Source organism: Danio rerio, chromosome 14 (assembly GCF_049306965.1).
Source record: "Danio rerio strain Tuebingen ecotype United States chromosome 14, GRCz12tu, whole genome shotgun sequence".
In the NCBI taxonomy this organism is placed as follows: domain Eukaryota; kingdom Metazoa; phylum Chordata; class Actinopteri; order Cypriniformes; family Danionidae; genus Danio; species Danio rerio.
In genome coordinates, this window is record NC_133189.1 from 22,009,151 (window position 1) to 22,017,964 (window position 8,814).

The following is an 8,814-nucleotide window of genomic DNA, read 5'->3' on the forward strand; positions in this document are numbered from 1 at the left end:
AATCGATTGTATATAATTGTATACATGTTTTTGTGCGATGTGCTACCCATCTGACTGCCCGATCTATTTTACCAGTGTATTAATGATGTGAGAGACCGTGATAGAGCGGTTAAGAGTAGTGGTGGGCAAAGCGAGGCTTCGTGAAACACTGAAACAGTCGAAGCAAATGTGTCGAAGCTTCGAAACGTTTCGAAACCTCACTCTACAGTGACATTTAGTGGTCATTTTTTATATATATATTGCACTGAAACAGCTTCAGCAAAGAACGATTGAACAAATTGAGGGATTAAATCACACTTTGTGAAAGAGGAATCCTTCAAGTAACATAGTACAGTGGTTAAGGTGTCAGACATCCATGCAGGAGAAGTAGGTTTCGAAGCCAGTCAGTAGCAGTTGTTTTAAAATGCTTTAATACCAGTTGGTAATGCTTTGCTCTTGTATCGTTTTGTTTCAACATTGGTCTGATATCCGAATAAACAATTTGTGAATAAATATGTCTTGTTTTTGTCTAAAAACAGGGTTGTTGCTAGATCAAAAACGGTGGCCTGAAGTTATCAAGAATTATTTATATTATTCATTAAATTTCCCATTTATTGTATTTTATTAATGTCTACCCAAACCCTAAACCCAACCATACTGTAAAAATATTTATTATTGTTTTACAGTGTTACAAAAATGATGCTAAATTGATGGCGTAACTGTAGCTGTATCCTATTTAGGCTACACAAAACAGAAACATGATTAAAATACATAAAACCATGATTTCGAAGTCGGGATTCGAACCCAAAACATCATGCTAAGCATAGAATCAATAAGCAAACCCACAGTGCTCTAAGCCATTTGAGACAGAGACTATTTGGAGACCTTGGCAGTCAAATTAGGATTCACCAGGTCTCGAAACGTTTCTAAGCTGATCGATGCTTTGAATCGCTTTAGTCACGTGACTAGGTGTTTCGAAACACTTTAGTCACGTGACTTGGGTGCTTCGGATCATGCTTCGGTGCAGTGATTCGAAACACTTGCGCTTCGGGATCTCGACACTGTGTCAAAACATCAGTTTCACGTCAGCCATCCCTAGTTAAGAGCAGGCCAACGACGTTTCTGCTAAATCATAGGTATGTATGTCTTTTTTTGTTGTCATCTAACGTTATATTATTTGATATGTTGGCTTTGATGTGCGCGTGTATCCTAATACGGAACTATTTGTTATAATTTAGCCGTGAGTTACTTGTTTCGTGCACTTGGTTTTGGCTATTTACATCAATAAAAGTTTAGAGTGAATGTATTTGAAACAAATAGCGATTTCAATTGAGTCATTTGCTTTAATAACTCACGATTAATACAATGAGTATCATATAACATACCAGATCAGGTATCCAAGTCAAATATAACATTATGTCCTGTTTATCTAGATTGCTGTCAGCATTGCGCACATCATAACCTTTTTTTCCCTTCGAACCAGAGCCAGTGGAACAAACGGTGACGTGTTTAACTGTAATTTGTGTGAAAATTGTGTGATTTTCATGTAATTCATTGCTTGATTTGTTAGCTCGACTAAATGTCTATCATATTCAGACCAACTTGCTTTAACAGTCAGCTAGCTTTTATTTACATAAAAAATATAAAGGGCTAAATATATATTTTTCTTTCTTTTTGCTCAAAAGGACTGAAATATTGACAATGACATAATTCAATGCAAGATTTCCTTGAGGAGGTGAGACTTGTTATCATCAGTGAAATTTGACGGTCATTCACCAGCAGATGCAAGAAACCTTTTCTCTTTGCCCAAAAGAAGTTGTTGAGATTTAGCCAGGAAGAAATTAGAGAGAGATAACCTGGACTTTAAGGAAGAGGTAAGTCACTATATTGCAATTGCTTTGGTTTCATTCAAGGTAGTAATGATAATGCTAAAAATAACAAACAACATTATTATTATAGGTAATTCAAAATACATCTGTATTCAGCATTTGAACATTTAAATATTTACATTTACACACATATATATATATATATATATATATATATATATATATATATATATATATATATTATGTGTAAAAATTAATATGTATGTTTTTTTTGTATATTGTAGATCTGCACAGAGTTTTCTCAGATCTGTAATGTAGATCTCCTGAGACAGTTAATCGAGTGACTTGATAAATATACAGCACCTCTCCTGAAACTCTACAGAAAAGAAGGGATTCAATGGGTCCAGAGATGGATACAACTTTAAACAAGATGGATGAGCAGGTACTCATTAAGATTTTTTTTTCTTATACACCCGTCTGATGTTTTTAACATGTGCAACATATTTTGTCCTGTCAAGAATTTCATGCTCAGGTAATACAGTCTAATAAAACGTAATTGCAACAATTTAATTGTCCAGCCCTTTTGCATTAATTTTAATTGTGTCAAGTTGTGTTTTGACTGTGAGATGGAAGTAAGATAAATAACAGATGTTTCACTTGTTTTGAGTGACCATTTCAAATGAATACATTCAAAGAGGAAAATAGAAAATAATAGCTGTAGTTTTTAACTCAAAGTAATTGTCACATGAAACTAAACATTTTTCTAAATTTGCCAACACAACCATCATCAAATTCCATTGTATGGAAACCACAAAATTCTTTTTTAAAAATAAAGCCATGTGTTTTTTCAACAGCATGAATAAAATACTATGCTCATTTAAATGTACTAAGTACATTTTTACTTACAAAACAATAAGATTGTAAAACACCCTTTGTAAATGACTTTCCTTTAGGTCACTGATATTGTCACCGATCGAGAAAGAGCAGCTCTTGAGGGATTGCCAATTTTTCTTCGTAAAAATTCTGCTTGCTTTCTCAAGATATGTCTGGTAAGTTACCCATTTTCATACCCTATTCTACATTTATTAGTCTGCTTGGTAACACTTTTAATAGCTGCACGCTATAAATAATTTATTTAGTATTAGCGAATAGTTAATTTATTTTCTGTTAAGCATAACTCTACATGAAGTGCTCAATGATTGTATTTTTTTTAACTTTAATGATTCATTTGTATTACTAATTTAAGTATTGCATTATTTACAAACCAGTTATTTAAGAATAGTTGGTGTTTTTAAGATCATTCAGAATGCTTAAGTACACGATTAATAAACTATTCAAATTAACATTTAAATATCCTAATATTAAGGTATGTAATAATAGTTACTTTGTATGTTAGTATATGCTTTATGAGCTTAACTTCATCCAGTTGTGACCTAATCTAAAGTGAGGACTATTTATGCTTTATAAATCCCTTATGAATGACAATTAAAGGCTCAGTTATATTCTAAACAGGACAATAAACAACTTTCACAATTGAAACTGTATCAAATAAAAGTAAATCTTTGCAATTTTATGTAAAATAAAAGTTTAAAAAAATGCTAAATATTAAAAAGTTGTCAATATATTGTTCAATTATTATATATTATAGACTATTCAAAGTGTTACTGTTTGTATGTACGAAAGTATTACATGTTTTTATTTTCTTTGCATAATAGTAATAACATTAATAAGTAGTAATTAATATTACACATCAATTAATTTTCCCATTACTTAATCTCCTATAAGGACACGGACCCTGAAGACCACAGCACCAGAGATTAAAGGATTGGAATCTTCACTGTGGTGGAAGATGATAATGGCACTTCTGCATCCCTGCAATATGTGATGAACCTCGCTAAAATCTTGGAGGAGGCCATAGTACTTCAGGATATCACACATCTGCCTGCAGCCTTCGCTTACTTGTTCAGCCTCTTGTATAGACTGAATATGGAACACCCAAAAGAACTCAAATATACTTTTTAAGTGATTCAGCATGTTTTATGGAGGTTGGTGGCACATGATCTGCGAGAGTTCAGTTCATTCATTCATTCATTTTCTTTTCGGCTTAGTCCCTTTATTAATCTGGGGTCGCCACAGCGCAATGAACTTGTTTTACGCAGCGTATGCCCTTCCGGCTGCAACCCATCTCTGGAAAACATCCATACACACTCATTCACACATACACTACGGACAATTTTAGCCTACCCAATTCACCTGTGCCACACGTCTTTGGACTGTGGGGGAAACCGGAGAACCCAAAGGAAACCCACGTGAACGCAGGGAGAACATTCAAACTCCACACAGTAACGGCAACTGACCCGTGACCACTTCCTAATGTGCCACTGTTTCAATGTTTTGAGGTCTGTTTTTGGACTTTATGTACTTTGTTGACAAAAGTGCAGTACACTTTAAAGACTGTATGAATGGAGTGGCTTTTAGGGTTTACTCTGATTAGATGATTGTATATTCACCTGGTTTGAGTGTTTAGACACACTAATAGCTTGGTTTTAGTAAGGTTGCCAGTTATTTTATGTTGAGGCAGTGTACAATCTTTTCAAATCTGGAAACATTCAGTACTAGTTGTGTACAAACTAGCCCAATGCTGAACACGGCTAATGTCAAATGCTGATTTTGTATGCAAATGTTTTGGATTGTGATTTGAACACAGTTAAAAATAAAAAAAAAAGTGAATTGACTATTCTTGTGTATTTAATTTGAATCCTAAAAATTAATAGTAAATGCATAATGAATCAGTTTGTTTTATTTTGTTCAGTAAACTAAAAAAATCTTGTTGGGTAAACATAATGATTTTTGTTCAGTAAACAAAAGATCTTGTTGAATAAACGTGAAAATTTTTGTTCAGCAAACAAAAGATCTTGTTGAGTAAACATGATAATATTTGTTCAGCAAGCAAAAATATCTTGTTGGGTGAACATGACATTTTTTGTTCAGCAAACAAAAATATCCTGTTGGTTGAACATGATATTTTTTGTTCAGCAAACAAAAATATCCTGTTGGTTGAACATGATATTTTTTGTTCAGCAAACAAAAATATCCTGTTGGTTGAACATGATATTTTTTGTTCAGCAAACAAAAATGTCTTGTTGGGTTAACATGATATTTTTTGTTCAGCAAACAAAAATGTCTTGTTGAATGAACATAATATTTTTTGTTCAGCAAACAAAAATATCCTGTTGGTTGAACATGATATTTTTTGTTCAGCAAACAAAAATATCTTGTTGGGTGAACATGATACTTTTTGTTCAGAGAACTAAAGAATTCAACAAAATTTTTTGAGTTCACTGGTCTTCAAACCCTGTTTGTTGAGTTAACTCAAAAAGCTATGTGTGATAGGTTGCCTAATTATTTTAAGTTTACTCAACTTTTTTTTTTTACAGTGTAAATGTTGTTTTAATTTAGAAGGTTTCGTGCTCTCCTGTGAGAGCACCTCACTACTTATGACACAATGAGGCTTTAAGTCTTTTTTTGTCGTCAATATATGTAAATCCATACTTTACATATTCAGGGTTGTACTTGCGCTTCGACATATTTGTTGCTATAATTAAATGAAATTTCACATGTCAAACAGTAGCGTTGTCATGCAGGCATTTCAAAATAAAAGTCAAAACAAGTTAAAAATTTTACTTTTGTTGTTTTTTTTGTTTGTTTTTTTTTTCCTCCGAAAATGTTCCCGTGACCCACTTTTGGTTCGCGACCCACCAGTTCAGAAACACTGCACTGTAGTTAGCTTTAGATAAATTAAAATAAATAGGTATATTGATAAACATAGTTAGCATAATCTATTAGAGGTAATGCTACCTGAGAGATCATTATTTGCCTAACTTTATAACTAAATATGCTATTAACATTGTAATCAATATGTAGCTCAAAAAAAGTTCAGGGTTTACCCAAAAGATCAACACATTTAATAGAATAAACAGACCCAAGATTTAAACCATTGTCAAAAGTAATGCTAAATTCAAAAGAAAAGAAAAAGTATAAAACTAGTTTGTTTCAAAGACTTATTCGAAGATAGAAAGACTTATACAAAATAAGCATGTTTTTGTGAAACCATTTATTTAACTAAATATATATTAGATTGTAAAGAGTTCTGGATTTGCAAAATATCAATTAATTAATCAATCAATCAATCAATCAATTGACATGCAAATTACGGTCCCACATTAGTATGTCGCTTATACATGTGAAAATACATGGTAACTAGGTGTGAAAGTAGTATGTAACTACAGTGTATGTACACACTGATACATAGTATTTACTTGTGTAATATTGGTGTAATTACACATATGTAACAACCCACTAAATAGTATGTGTAAGTTCAAATGTGTAACAGGACATTGGTAACAACGCTAAGGAAGTACACATCTGTAACAAGAATTGTGTAAGTGCATTGCATAACAACACTCCCTAACCTGTTTGCATCCCATGTTCTTGTGAACATTGTATAGCAGAACTAATGTTGCATAAGAAGGTTTGACCTCGTGATACCAGTGTACTTACATGGTAACTCCACAGGAACTGTCCACTCAATAGTGTAAAATAGTCACACATCACTGTGGAACATATAAAACATAATCCTCTGTGCAACTGGTTAACACCAGCGTTCTTACATGGAAACTCCTCAGGAATTGTCCACACAATGTGTAAATACCGTGTGTAAATAAAGTGTAACAGTTTTTAAATAAATAAAGTGTAACTGTCACTGACTCGGTCCCAGTCATTCCCCTCGCTGGCCAGCAGAGGTCACCATCACCAGACTATTGACATAACGTCATCCACTTACACTGATTGCCGACACACCTGAAGCGCATCCAGTAATCACTCTCCACACACATATAAGCAGCACACACAGAGCCTCATTGCAAGTCTTGTTTTGCCCCGGCTAACACTACTGAGCGTTCTCATCCTTGCCTGCCTTCCCGTTGTGATCCTGCTTCATTTATTGACCCAGTCTTGCCTGCCGCCTGCCTTGTACTTCAGCCTAAATCCCGACTTTGATCCTAGCCGCCTGCCTTAAACTCTAGTCCGCTTACCGACTCTGATATTAGCTGCATGCCTCTGACCCATGCCTGCTTACTCATCCTGTGTTTACCTGCCGCCAGCCCAACGACTATATACTACTGTGTTTGATGTGAGTTTGCGCACGCACAACGTCTGTGTGCTATTTGTTATTAAACTGTGTTTAATAAAAATACTGCAAATGGATCCCTCTGTGTCAGCCAGTTCGTTACAGTAACAGTTTTTTTTTCTTTTTAAGTGTACCTCCAAATTGGTCACAAACTACTGTATAATATAAATCCTAATCCAACACATTATTAACAGTGTACTGACATGTTGATTCCTCAGGAACTGTCCTCATATAACTGTAGCAAGGGAAAACGCGTGGCGAATCCACAGGAATATTTTATTTAATATGTAGTGTAACTTTATTGCATTGCAGTTCATATGTTCTAGCCAAGTAACAGAATACTGTAATTTACACTGTAACTGTGAAGTCAGATTGTTCAACAAAGTGCCAACAATCACAAAAGAAAAATTAAAAAGAGCAATAAAGAAAACAATCAGTGCTGTTAATAATATCCCAGGATCTATCAAAGCAAAACTGTCACATTCATATTAGATTTTTACTCTGCAACACAGTGTTTTACACAAGCACTTTAAGTAAGCTATGTATTTATTAAAACAAGTTATTTGTTTGCATTATCATGACATTTTAGAATCTGAAGAAATGTCACAATATAAACAGCAAATAAAAGAGAGAGAAAAAAATGGCAGATATATTTTCACCCGGTATGCTTTTCTATTATCATGGATCAGCTAAGGCAGCTTTACTATTTTACCTTTCCAGCCAGTAGTGCTACTGAATTCATTTAAAATGTTCTCTCAATAGTTTTGTAGTCTTTAATTTGTGACCCTTTCACACTTTAGGTCGAGTGGACAGATCCTGTGGAGTTACCATGTAAGCAAACTGGTATCACAAGGTCAAACCTTCTAATGCAGCATTAGTTCTGCCATACAATGTTCACAAGAACATGGAATGCAAACAGGTGTGGAAGTGGGAAAACACCTGCGGGTACACACACCTAGTTCCCCTTCGGGGGGAACTTCAGCACTATAAGTGGATTTGATTGTAAAATCCACGCATTGGGAGGTTCGGTTCAGAAGCTACTCGTCTGAAAGAGTATTGAACGGGCCAATTAAGAATGAATTGGCAGCGCAAGCCTGCGCAGGTGAGCGGCATAAGCAATCAACTGAGTATATAAGCTCACCTGGCGCCAGCAGACGCTATCCTTTTCGCTTCAGAGACTTTCTGATCGAGTCGATGAGGGTTCCTCCTGCTGTGACCAGCGATTCTGAGCGAACGAGAGCATTCTCCCGGTCCAGAGTGTGTACACGCAGTGGCAGACGGTCGAGCTGGGTTTCTCCCTTGCCTGGCGTTCTTTGGGTCCGGTCCTCCAGAGCGGTGCGTATAAAGTTGCAAACTTCACAGAAAGAGCAACACAGTCGTGCAGCACGTCCTTATCAGGACGGCGCTCCGACTGTGCGTTTCTGGATGCGGTGGTTTCCTGTCCTCGGATGATGGGCGCGGGCACTGTGTTACATGTCTGGGGGTCCAGCATGTTAATGCGCTGCTCGCGGGCAGTTCATGTCGTCATTGCGATGCCATGACTGTTGCGCAAGATCGCGGTTAGCCTTTGCAAAAGGGCGAACCACCCCAGTTGTCCCCTGCTCTGCAGCGGGCACTCGGGCAGATCTGAGGGTTTCAGCGAGAGATAATCCGTCGCCCACGGGCCCGCGGACCTCCCGCTCCTCTAAGCGCTCTATTCAAGCTTCGGGCGGGGGAAGCGATCCGTCTAACAGATGGTAGCCCTTACGCCCGATGACACCGGAGACCAGATGTCCACCGCGGCATCGGAGGGTGGGCTTTCATTGTCCGATGATCCAG

The 8,814-nt window shown here is 36.2% G+C and overlaps 1 long non-coding RNA gene across 1 annotated transcript; it reads left to right on the forward strand.

Annotated features, from left to right (window-relative positions):
- Positions 1 to 973: 973 nt before the first annotated feature.
- LOC137490487 (uncharacterized) lies at positions 974 to 4,543 on the forward strand. Its single transcript, XR_011009997.2, has 5 exons — positions 974 to 1,115; positions 1,665 to 1,853; positions 2,093 to 2,250; positions 2,762 to 2,857; positions 3,594 to 4,543. It is a non-coding gene; the product is annotated as an uncharacterized lncRNA (long non-coding RNA).
- The last annotated feature ends 4,271 nt before the right edge of the window (positions 4,544 to 8,814 follow it).